Genomic DNA, 13,548 nt, shown 5'->3' with positions numbered 1-13,548 from the left:
ACACTGCCGACTCAGCTTGCAAATCTTGACTTTTGTCCTTTTCAAAAATAACCTGCTTTTACAGGCTACCTGCCCACTTCTAGATTTCCTCCTTGGTCTCACTCCCATCTTCTCATAAGAGAGTTGCACAGATCTTGCCTGCAAAGTATGAGCAGTCTGCTTAGGAAACCCACCCCAACACCTCAAAGTTTCATTGTTAACCTCCTTGCTGAGTTGTTAATTCTATTCTCTAGGCACTTGTTTTTCCTCAGGCTTTTAATGATTTTTTGCCACCCTCTCCTGTTTCTCTCTCTCCTTCCTTCAGAGTATGTGTGCATACACACACACAAACACATACATTTCCTGGAGCTGTCACCCTCCTGGGCATTCCCACCCTCCATCATCCCTCTGGTGTCAGCTTGATGAACCAGGATCATCATTCCATCTTTATTGCTTTCTGTTTATACTTATGAAGGGAAGATGCTCTGGTTCTCTATTAAGAATTAAACACTTATTAAAGAGAAGGTGAAAATAATTTATTTTCTTTTTTTACTTTTATTTCCATGTGTTTTGATTTGCATTGTGCAGAATTCAGCTGACAATGGGACATAACTCAGAATGAATTAATTTCCAGAAGTCAATTTATATTTGATAGTGTTCCCATTATTTCCATTAATCTATTCCCTATTTCAAAAGATTAGAAGGCTGGATATACATTGTCTTTTTTACCAAAACTCATGAGAGGCTCGCAAAAGTCAGTAATAATAAACAAGTAGAAGGAGAGAGAGCACAGCAAACAATGAAAACTGAAAACGAACCCACTGATGAGGGTTGAGTGCCAAGTGAGTACACTAGAAAATCACTGAGCTTTCTTTCCTTGTTGCAGTATGATGTGCAATTTTTTTTTTTGTATGGCTAGATTTCTTCCTTAGCGTGTTCTACTTTTTACTCAGGTATTCTATTCAAATTCTGCTTGACAAAGGCACAACAGGGATGTCTTGACAAAATCCTAGATTAGTGCAAAAACTGAATATGTACTAAAAATATGTGGTTGGAGTAGTGCCCATAAAATGAATGGCTAGAAAGTTATTTTAAAATGTACATATTAAATACATTCTCCTATTTCTAAAAACCCTGCTTTCATTGTTACCATTTGAGGTACACAGAGCACTTGGAACCAATCAGTCCATTGAAACTCATTCTTTCACATGTATTATTAATAAAAAAAGGATTCTTACAGTAGATTAAAGGCACAGTAAGAACTTTCACTATCTCTCTGCATTCTCTGGATGCTCATTGGTAGACTGAATCAAAATCCTGTCATGATCCACTCTTCAGATTACAACTGGAATTAAAAGATGTAGAAATGTTTCCTTTACGTGAATCAGGTGGTACATTTAGTAAGAGTAGAGTAAAAAAGAGTGCCGTTTTAAAGTAATTAATACAGAGAGTTGGGTTGTTACATACACAAAGAGGTTATGGCATTTTACTGCAGATCTGGGGTGGTATTAGAGAGGTTTGAATGGTACCGTGCTGCTTTAGCCAGACAATTCAAAGCTGAAAAGGAGCATCAAAACTTCATGTCGTTTTTTAGAAATTAATGCCAAGAAATCCATGAGCTTCTTCCATACCTCCTCTGAAAGGAATATCCTTGAGGTGTGCATAACACAAGTAGTTGTCTTCCCTACTCATTGTAAGACAGCCTTTTACCTGGGATCAGTGACCTGTAGTAAATTCTGGTGGATGGGATGATTCTGGAAGAGCACAAAAGTAAACCAAGAATAAACTCTAGAATACTTATACAAGTCTTCTAGATTTTAATGTAGAACCTTCCTTGACAAAATGTCTGTGAATACAGTCAAGAAAAAGATATTTAATTACCAGAATACCTTATGAGCAAACTAAGGAACTGGCTGCATTATTTAGGTATTTAAATGTTGATTTAGACAATGGAAGCCTATATTCTCCCCCTTTACCTTCTTTGCCCAAGATATATAGATATATAGTTAGCATACAGGATTCAAGAATAAAAAAGTCAGGTTTACATCAGGAAAAAATGGTAAAGACAGGTGTGAATGACAAGACCAATTGCCCAGGGGGAAAGTAGTAACTTTTTCTGTAGCTGATGATGACTTGGATACGAAACATCCTCTGTCTGACCTTATCTGCTAACTGCAAATCATTCCCACTGCAAACAAGGATTTGTCCTGTCAGATTGTCAATACCATCTATCTCATTTTATTACAAATTACCCCTTTTTTCACTGTGCTGGCTTTGGTCGGGACTTTCTCACCTCAGTGTAAGAATGTAGCCGAATGCTTCTTCCCTGTCTCTGACACTAAACCTCAGCCTGGGGTGGGGGCTGATGAAGAAAACAACATAATAGATGCTGACTGTCTCCCTTCCCTACATAAATAATGGCAGAAAGTTGTTGTGGCAGTGCTTTTGGCATTAGATTATCTAATGGTGGAAGGGTCCTGATTTTTCTTCTTATTGTTAACATGCAAGTAATTCCTTTTACATGGAAATTAGAATAAAGCAAATGCAGTATCAGAAGGGAGCATGTGCAATACAACTTTCCTCATTTCTGTGCACCAATATTACCATCTGGGGAAGAATAAAGTGTGAGTCTTTTTCTTGAAGGCATTACATGATTTACTTCTTGATCGAGATGACAAGGCAAAACAAACTAGTTTCACTTTTCCCATAGGCTTTCAAACCAGAAAACTGTCTGTCTTCCTCGTAGATTTTCCATTTTCTCATATAGGCAAATAATTTAGTAGAAAGCTAGAGAATGAAGGAATCCTTATTCTCAGAAGCTACCTAGAACCAGACAGAGCTTCAGTTGGTGTCCTGAATTTACCCAAACACACCAACAGTGTTACAGGATGATGTTTGCAGAGGTACTGGAACATCATTTGTTCCAAACAGTGAGTTCTTTTGTCCCAGCAAGTCGCTACCACAAATAAATGCAAAGACTCTCAGTGCCAAAGGTGGCTTTGGAAGGGGAGCGCGTTTGCTGACGCGTTCAGCGGGCAAATGAACGGGCTGGTGCCTGCAGAGCACAGGGGGCTGGTGCCTGCAGAGCACAGGGGGCTGGTGCCTGCAGAGCACAGGGGGCTGGTGCCTGCAGAGCACAGGGGGCTGGTGCCTGCAGAGCACAGGGGGCTGGTGCCTGCAGAGCACAGGGGGCTGGTGCCTGCAGAGCACAGGGGGCTGGTGGCTGCAGAGCACAGGGGGCTGTGCTGCTCTGCAGGGCAGGGCTGCTCACAGCCAGGCTGCAGGAGCCTGCTGCATCCCGCAGCAAGGCGCAGCTCCACAGCTCCTGCCGGGCCACCGCTGCATTCGCCCACCCACTGAGGATGGCTTCTGAGTGTGGTCACAACAAACGCTGTACTTTACCCCCAGTGACTGTGAGACCTGACTCAGGAGAGAAAAATAACTCCTACTGCCACACAAGCAAAACAACTGGGAAAATGGTTGTCTTGACTTTCAGGTTCTTTCCTATATTTCTGTATTTTCCCTTACTGAAAAACCCTGAATAGCCTGTTCCACACACTGGGCAGAATTTATAGGAGCTATTACCTTGTAAATGCTTCTTAGAAATGTAAGCTTCAATATATTTCTAGTTATTGAGTAAGATGCTACAAAATGTATCAGTATATAATGTCCTTCTTGATGTTCTGGTGTAAACCAGGAAAATGTAACTGTCAGAAATAACATGAATATAATTCCAATCCTTTTAATTTAGTGAATTGGCTCAAATTTGATACATAGATCTGAGATAACTTGTGGGTCTTATCTGATGATGGTTTCTTTGAATTTCATCTTCACTTGGAGATATTTTATTTCTCATTTTTGCTGGAGTACATTTGTCCATATGACTTATTTTCAAGATAGGGATATGGTAATTCTTTCCCGTTGTAAATAAGCCCCACAACTTTTTAAAGTTATAGGACTATTAGTATTATTCCCATCTAGAAATGTACGAGCATGCAAGCAGCTCAGTTTAAAACAAACCAAACAACCCCCCCAAATTCAAGCATGTTTTTAATTAGCATAATCATGAACAAAATACAATTTTCCTTCCTATATTCCATACCCTTTTTTTTTTTTAAGCTAAAATATGCATTAGTGAACATCATCTGTCTAAGAAGTCAATTTGTTAGAATTCCATATGGATATTTTTCTATTTTTGTAAGACCTTGATTACATTCCATCCAGATTAGTCTTAAAAAGTGTGATGGTTGATTAAAGAGGTGGGTTGAACCAAGAGGCTCTGAATGGGTATTTCCTCAGAGATCTGCACAAGTTTCTCTGAAGAGGACCGTGGGATTAGGAAGTAACACAATTCCCTGTACACTCAATTCAGAGCAAATGGACAACTGACCATATTGTGTCAGTCAATGAAGATTCCAAAATCTTATTAAGGATATTTATATGATAAAGTTGTTAGACTCCATTGATTCCATAAAGGGCTGAATGCTTCAGTTTGCACCAAGAGCAAGCTGCAGGAACCTCTTTGAGTTGAAGAGCTCTAGGGGCCACTGGAAAAGATCAGCAAGGGGGAATGCATCAAATGGTTAATATCCTAAAAGTTAACAGCAGCCTATTTTGAGGCCAAAACAATAACACACTAGAATGTAGATGTCATTGGCAGCAATAGAAGGTGACACAGAGAATTCCAAGAGGTTTAATTTGATACAACCACAACACTAGGAAAGTTTAAATACAGCTTTGATACACAAAGGAAAGTGGGAAAGGCATTTGTACAACCTGGCAGCTTATGTAGACTTCAGTGCAAAGCACACAGACCCCTGTGCCTCCATGACTGCACTGCTCACACTTCTCTGCCACCTCCTGAATGAGAGTGCATCAAAACATTTAAAGAGAAAGATGTAAAAACTAATGAACATTGAGTTGGATTTTATTAGTTCATTATAGTTTGAAATTCCAGACTAAACCACAGCTGGGTACTGACTGACAAAACCAACATTATTTAGGTGCATTATGATATACCTTAATGTAATAAAATCTTATTCAACAGAGTAGCCAGTCTTGTGATGTTTAACTTGGGAACAGGAACTTCAGAGAGTAAGAGTAATGTTATAGCAGAAATATCCAAAATTCCAAACATTATTTTAGTTTTTAAGGACTGATATAATAAACCTTTTCATCCTTACTAGTTTTAAATAACTATTTATTAACCCAAATTAAAGAAAGTTTAATGTTTATGAAAATTAAAAAGCAATTTGTTTCTAGTACCACAGTTTTCATAGCTTTTAATATTAATTTGGTTTTAGTTTTTATCTTTATTTTTAAGAAAGGTGAAAAAAATTTGCTATATTTAAAAAATGAATGCTCATAAGAAATGCTTTAGCTGGAGGAGAAACTTTATTGATTTTTAGGGGTGGGATTTGGGAATTGAATTTTTCTGGAGCATAACATTTTATTTACTGGTCGTTGATAAACTGCAGTGTCACCTGCCAGCTGGCTTCAGTTAAAGAAAGCTGATTGATAGCCCAGGACATACATATGAAGAACAAAATGATAAAAATGATAGAAACTTCTTTCCCTACCCCCCCTACAATTAGTCAGGCTAAGTATTCCTTTGGCTTGAACAGGATCATTCTTATTATTTATTGCCTGCATTATTCTAACTCTTATAGGTACCAATGCTCATTAAAGTTTCTGTCTGCTAGGCTCTTAACATTCTGTGCAAAAAATTGGTTTGGACACACTATACAGTCCCTGAATGCATATCATCATACAGTGGGGTTGAGACATTTATCCAGGTGTCACCTGCTATTTCTTGCCCTTTGTATGAAGATGCCAGTGTTAGACAAAGTACTCCAGTGTTCCGGAGTAAATTTTAAAAATTTACATTAAAATAATTTCATGTTAAATGCAGAGGTAGAAAGCAATAGCTTTTCCCTAGTGGGTTTTTAGTTTGGTTGGGTTTTCTTGTTTCTTTTGGTTTGGTTTTGCTTGTTGTTTTGTTTGTGGGTTTGGGTTGGTTTTGGTTTTTGTTTGTTTGTTTGTTTTGTTTTATTTTGGTTTTTTTTGAGGTTTCCAAAATAACCTAATGACTAATTCCTTCCGTTTTCCATACTCTACAACTAACAAAGTAACAATCACATGACCACATGGCTGCTTCTTCATTGCTCTGCCTTACTGCTTGTCTGGACCTTGAATCTTGCCTTAACCTTTTTCATGCTTGCTGTGGTCTGCACACAACTGCTTTTCACACCTGTTAATCCTGTTTCCTGACTTGTGGTTTGAAACAGGTCCTTCTGTCAAAGGAAGATGCCCTTCTCAAAGGGTCAGAAACCCAACTCCACCTGCCAAGTTTTCTACTTGAGTTAATAAAGGATTGGCAGCAAGACTAAGAAGGCCTGTACCATCATACCAGTATTTCATACCCATTGTTTCTGTCATATGATGTCTAACAAAGGATGCAAGTGGCAGACAGTAATCTTAACTGGTATTAACAGTGATTTATAATTTCAATTTTATGTAATTTTCTGGACCACCAATTTTGGTGAAAAACAATGCTTAATTAAACTGTTATTATCAGAAAGGTGTATCTTTATAAGATACACTTTTTTTTATAATTTCAGGGAGCTGTGATTCCAAACAAATTAATGAGGACTACAAAATATATATGTAGTATAATTATTCTGTTTTGTTTTGAACATCTAGAATATATCAGATTAGGCCACAGAAAATCATTGTAATGTTTAGGGAAAATGAGCCAGACATATGGGCACAAACCACACATTACTGACAAATGCTTATGAGAAATTTGTGACTTTGGAGGCCTCTCTTTTGAATACAAGCTCTTACTATTCCATGCCAATTTTATGTTCTAGGAAAGGGAAACAACGATCTGTTATTTACCTTTAGGATTCTCTAATGCAGGTATAGAAGAGATCCTCTATACAGCACTAGTGAAAGATCCTTGTACTGCCTCACATTCTACTGGTGAACAAAACTCCCTTTCCTATTAATGGAAGTCTCATTTGTCAAAGAATGAATAATTGTGGCATACCATCCTGACCCCATATTTTATGGTACCAAACACAGCAGCTGGAGAATGGGAAAGTTCCAATAAGTCTGCTGTTTTGTGGATGCTATCAATCTGAGTAGTCCCATACTTCAGAAAAGCAGACAAGGAGCTCTTAGTTGTTTACTTCCTTCATTTATCAAGAAGGAAATGCTGATCACAAGTTTCCTCAAGATTAGCTGGCAGTTAAAAAACCCCCAACACCAAACAACAGAACCAAGTCTGCACTAAACAAGCATAACCCACATGGAGCCTGTTAGCCCTGTTCAGCATCTCCACAATCTGCAAGAGTAACCAATGATGTAGCTCCTTGGTGGGGCTTTGTTGCCTTTTAAAAGCAACTGCTAAATTAAGAGAGTGTTACAGACTTAGGTACCTTCATCAGTTTAAAAAAAAAAAAAAAAAAAGCCAAAACAATCAGAGTTCTCAGCTTCATTCCCAGAGGAATGCAGAATCACAGAATCATTGATGTTGGAAGGTCCATCTAGTCAAAGCCCTCTTCCAAAGCAGCATCACTTAGAGCAGGTTACACAGGATCAAAACCTCCAGGGAGGTTTTGAGCATCTCCAGAGAAGGAGACTCCATGACACCTACCAAAGGACAAAATCATAACAAAGCTCACTTGAAGTGGAACTCCTGCAACTTTATTTACATTTGAAAGTTGCATTAAGGAGCTCTCAGTAAGCATAACTTAATTAATGCCTAACTAACAGTCCTTAGAGCTGGAAAGAGGGGTCAACCAAGGTTTAAAACTTGATGCCACAGTGCAGCCAGCTGAAGGAAATTGCTTATTGGTCAGTCTCTGTCTGGTATAATAGTCATTGAAATACTTTCCTACATAGGTCTATGGCTTTCTTACACACAAATAACAGCCGGTCTGTGCATAGGGAGAATAGGTAGGAACTGCCTGCACAGACTGACACTAGTCACATTTAACACATATAACACAATTCACCTTAAATTATTCTTCATTGACTGAAATGCAGCTACTTGATTTGTCCAACCTCACCTCCATCTTCAGACAGCTGGAGACAACCTGGCCTCTCTTCTTGCACAATCCAACCATTTGGTAGGATTATCTAATTTATATGAACTACACTGTAGAAGCATCTTTCCTTTCAGAAAATAGAGCTATGGGGGGATTAAGGGAATTTAATGAGTCAAAGCTATTGTTTGAAATCTAATATTTTCTTGCTGAGCAGCAATAGGGGAGTCTTTATTAGGAGGAACAGGATTGTTAGACCTTGGCTGTGATTCACTGTACATTCTGTTTTGTCTTGCTGTTTTAGGTTATTTTCTTTTTCTTACAACTTGAATAACCAATTTACAGCCATCCCAGAGCTGGGTGGAAATGCTGGGATAAACACTGTAGTGAAAATTAAGGGTGTTATGGCAGAATAAGATGATTCACTATTGTTCAGAATCTCTGGATCACTTCTGCACAGCAAGGCCAAATTTGTAATGTACATATAAGCACATATAGTACCAAAATTAAAATGTAGAGGTCTAGTGCTGTAGGCTACATCCCTGAGTAGCTACAGTGCTGTCACCTTAAAACAGCTTCCAGCCATGGCTTGTGATTCCAACATAAAACAGCAGGGAAAGATCATCCCTCCCACAGTCACTGTCCGTGAGCAGCCCGAAGTTCATTCAGCCTGTTGTAAACATGCAGGCCCTGTCCAGGTGAGATGTTCATGAGGAACAATGTAACATTAACACTACAGAATATATGGCACTAAAGAGGTCATGATTTCACCTTGAAATTACAGCTTGGAATTGTTCCACTAGTCACACAATTGCTATCTCTGGACATTTAAGAATTGTATGTACATGGTGTAAACCAAAATGGACACAGCAGTTCACACAGTTCACACAGCTCAGGCACACTATCTGTAGATATTTATTAAAGGAGCAGAAGCAGCATTCCAGTATTTTCCCTATGCTACACCTCAAATTTCTGAACATTTTCCAGAGAGGGCTCAGGATTTGCATATAAGTGCCTACACTTTTTGGGTGACTGCTCCTCTGGAAATAGAGAGTTCACAGATATTCATTTTGCCTCCTGTAAATAGCTGAGCTTTAACAGCTCAGTGCCAAAGCCTACTTAATTTTTTTCCCAACAAAATCAACAAGAAGCATCACGACTGTTTTCCTCTGTAGTATTATTTAAAAATTAAAAAGTACTGGAAGCTGGAAGTGCAAAGACATTTGCAGACAGTATCAAGACATCATAAACCATGTTGACTTCACAAATTTTTATTTGTGATGAAAACCTGAATTCTCAGTTGACCTAAGAAATCAATCAGAGGATTGTCAACAATCCCATCAGATTAGAACCTAAAGTCTTTGAAAATACAGCTTACTAGAGGATATTTCCCTCCCTTTAAAAATGTTTTTTCTTCACAGCAAAAATTACAAATGCAGATATACCCTATAATTCATATATCTAATGTGGTCTGAATCATTAACAGCAAACTTCAAGTACTGTGGAGAAGGGGCTGTTGTCCTTTTTATATTTATGCTGCTTCATGCAAGGGCATCCAAATTACATACATGTAAAAAGGAACACTATTATATATATTGTTATACTATGATACATATACTATTATATATATAGTATAGTATATACTAGTATATATACACTATTACATATAAAATTACGAAGACCAGTGGAACAGCTCTAAAATGAAGTAAGACACTGAAATGCATGCTGGTTTGCAGTAGTATATGGCTATCTCACAAACTGAACTGTGGTGCTGTTACAGACTTCAGTGAATGGAACTACCATGAGTAACTCCAGCAAAATATCAATTAACTGCAATCTCTATGAATGACTCTCATGGAGAGATATTTACTTAAAAACCCAGTCTTCCTTCACAGATTACTGATTTTGGCTGGGGTAGAGTTACTTTTCTGCACAGTGCTGGTAGGGGCTGTGTTGTGGGTTTGTGCTGCACACAGGTTGATAATTCAGAGATGTTTTGTTATTGCTGAGCAGGGCTTGTACTGCTGGGGGAGTGGCTGAGCAGCTGGGTGACATTTGGTTGCTGGCTGGGTTTAAACAATCACAACAGACATAAAAGAAAAATATTATGTCATTATGTAAGATTGAGTATGGTCTCTGTGAGTATTTGACAACTCAGGTGGCATTTACAGATTGAAAGGGTTGTTTTTAAACAAGATAGAATAAAATTTTGTCTAGTTTTACAAAAAGGTGCTAAGAAATTAGAGCTGGACTTCAGAAAAAAAAAAAAATTTTAATTTGTGGCTAAGAGATCCAGACAGCACTGTGATGTAGTATGGGCAAATTACATCCATTTAAACATTTTTATTCCAGTTCTAGTTCTATTTTCCAACTTTTGACCCTTCCTCCCATAAGACATCAGCTATTTGGATCCAGTACTTTGCATCAAATCTGCTTCAGATTTGTGGAAAAAAAAACCCAATGCAACTGTCCTTTCCACAGAGTTAAGTTAGTTGGGAATCAAATTATAAATCTAATACAAAAAAACTTGTCCCAGAGGTGCAACTTCTCATCTGCTATATTAAATAAAATAGGCATTATCCAGGGTAAGAAAAGAGACTTGAAAAATGCCAAACTACAATTAATCATATTCTTGCTGCTCTAATGCTTCAGAAAGAATGCATAAAAATGTCTTAGTCCTAGGTAGCTTTTATACAGACTTTTCAAGGTTATTTTAGAAACTGTTTATATGAGTATTAAACTCATTACTGGTAAAAAATCCCAACAAGCTTCTTGTAAGTACCAAATATTTCAACTGAAAAAAAAATTATCTCTGGGAGATATGTAACAACAGATATTTTAAAAAAATCAGGTAGATATTTTCACTGTACGAAGGAAAGTAGAAGTATTTGACTGTGCCTTGGTGTTTCTTATGACCATTGTCCGAAGTCTGAACAATTAAATTGAATAGGAGGAAAGAAGGAATAGAAATAATGTACTTCATATTTTAAGAGATAGATTAAAATATTTTCAGACTGCTTCTTTACAAAATACTTTTCTTTGTGCAACTAACAGAAATGCATTATGCTATTTCAGAAGTAAAGCAGAACACAAGTGGGATAGCAGACAACTATATACAACAGCAATTACAATGTCTAGTCCTGTTTTCTTTTGAATTATTTATTTTACATCTTTCATTTACAAAAGCAAACCCAAACAGCTCAGTGAAAAATATGTGAATGCATATAATAATCAAAGCTTATAAAATATAATCAGTTATATAAAAATACAAAAACTACAGAAGGAAGTTATTGTATTTTATTTAAAAAGGAACATTTCAGAAATCAGAAACTGCTTCTCAGAACAATGCATGTACAACAAATCTATTCAAAAGGAGGTATCACTTAAACACTGTACTGTGAACAGAACCTTTGGAATCAGTTTGAGGTGTTTCCTCACTACTAGAAGTTGTATTTGGGGGAAAGAGAGGTTGGGCCTTTATGAAAAACTTAAGAAGAGCTGAACCATTGGAAGAATCAAATTCTTAAAGGCTGACTAAAGAAGGAAAAAAACTCCTCTAACATTTAGAAAAGGTTGAAGAAGTCAATAATCTGCAACAGCAGATTATGAAAGGGTTTTTAAAAAATATTTGGCTAGTGTAGCTAGTGTACACAACTTCACTAATTTCAGCTGTGTTTTGATAATATCTGTTCACAAAGTTTTGTGAAGGCCAAGTTCAGTGGGTTTCAAAGTGTTGTTAGCAATAACATCATGTTTTTAGACAGCTTACTGTGAGATTGCTTATTGAAAGCATCTTTCAAGGTGAGGCAGCTGAGCCTGGAAGGATAAAATTACTTGAAAACTATAAATATATGCCATACAGGATTTCAAGAAACGGCAGACCCTTTTGTGGCACAGTATAACTCATGTCCTGTCTGAATTCTACCATGGACTAAAATGCTACAGAATACCTTTTGGTTTTATCTGAACATCACACTACTTGCTGGGTTCTTTAATCATCTAATTAAAGAATATTCCTAACATTTTTGATTTTCTAATTCACTTTGAACAAATGCAGTAATTGCTGAGGAAAACACACTCCATCTCTGTGTACAGTATGTGAGACAAACTTGCACCAGTGCTTAAACGGGTGAAGCAATTAACTTAAAGACAGTATCACTGTATTGATGCAGTAAGGAAAAAATATTGAGATTTTAACTATTATATAAAAATGGAAATCTATAGCAATATAGTAACCAGTGTTATAACTGTATAATTTATGTATTGCATTTGCAGTTTTAATAATATTGAACTGTTAAGACTGTGTTTTCAACCAAAATAATTCCAACCTGACAGATTCTGAAATAAAATTACAAAGTCCTGTAACTAAATAATCATAGAGCCTTATATTACAGATGTTGACATTTCATAGCTAAGCAGTTTTGTTTCCAAATGCATGTTCACTTTGGAGCAGGGCAACTCAGATCCCCCTCATGATTTACCCATCCTCATTTCGTTAAAACAACAGACTACTGGTAGCAGAGACCTCCAGTCCAGTGAGCTGGCCTTAAAAAAGACTACACTATTCGGGATTCTCAGGATTTTGCTCATTCCAAAGATCTGTCAAATATATGAAAACATGGGTTTTACTTCTTCTCCTCTGCTGTGTTCTTTCCTCCATCTAGTCAGTGTATGGATTTTTGCTCACCTAAAGATCTGTAGTACTGACATGCTCCTGTACTGTGTACATGTGTACTGTGCCTTGTGTGCCTGTGTGGCTCCATCACCTAAACATTACTAAGAACATCCATCTCATCTTCATTTTTTGTACAATGAGATGTGCTCTGTGAATGTAATATTCAGCTCTAACCACTCAGAGGTAAATTATCAGCATAGTGCATTTTACATGACTCACATTATATCCCACAGATACAGTGTAAGCTGCTCCCTAGCAACTGCAGCAAAAATATACCCCTTTAGGCATTTTTTCCAGCTAAAGAAACCAACTTTCTGTTTGATGAACTTCATATATAAAACAATCTTGGCTACTGTCACCTGAAATTGTTCTGACTAATGGTCCTTAAGATGCGTTTTTAGCCCTTTGCCTTGTTTGGGTTCTGACACGGAAGTTTCTTTTGCAAACCTTCCACCTCAATGATTTTAGCACCAAGGGGAAAAAAGTATTTTTTCCAAACCAAGAAATAGCTTCCCAATAAAAACTAACCATTTATACAAGAATTATAATCATGAGCTAGAAATCCATTTTAGGTGGAAAACGTAACTCCCAGCATGCTGGCAAGAGTGAAGACTCTGAATTTATTTTGTGGAACGCTGAAGTCTTGGTTCAACTTCATTCACATCCTGAATGGAATTCCAAGTATTTTCTAAGAACTGTAAGCTTTTAAGTAGACTATTGCTTCTTGTGTCATCCAAAATCTCTTTGAGTGAATTTAGTTAGTATCTGGGGAGAGACAGAAATTAGTCCTTGTTTAAAAACAACGAGCCTCATGCTCATGCATCACACCTCATGAATAAGATG

The 13,548-nt window shown here is 37.2% G+C and overlaps 1 protein-coding gene across 8 annotated transcripts in view; it reads right to left on the bottom strand.

Moving 5' to 3' along the window:
* Window positions 1-13,548, bottom strand: part of B3GALT1 (beta-1,3-galactosyltransferase 1) — a 181,328-nt gene that overhangs the window by 153,387 nt on the left and 14,393 nt on the right. The window contains exon 4 of one of the 8 annotated variants that reach the window (XM_072932206.1): window positions 8,329-13,470. The exons of the other annotated variants lie outside the window; for them this stretch is intronic. The gene's annotated coding sequence lies outside the window, so the exon portion shown is untranslated. Of the gene's footprint in view, window positions 1-8,328; window positions 13,471-13,548 lie in introns of those variants that run through there. 8 annotated transcript variants of the gene reach the window in all.

Source organism: Taeniopygia guttata, chromosome 7 (genome assembly GCF_048771995.1).
Source record: "Taeniopygia guttata chromosome 7, bTaeGut7.mat, whole genome shotgun sequence".
Classification (NCBI taxonomy): domain Eukaryota; kingdom Metazoa; phylum Chordata; class Aves; order Passeriformes; family Estrildidae; genus Taeniopygia; species Taeniopygia guttata.
Note: the sequence above shows the minus strand (reverse complement) of the source record. Positions and strands in the feature narration are given on the sequence as shown.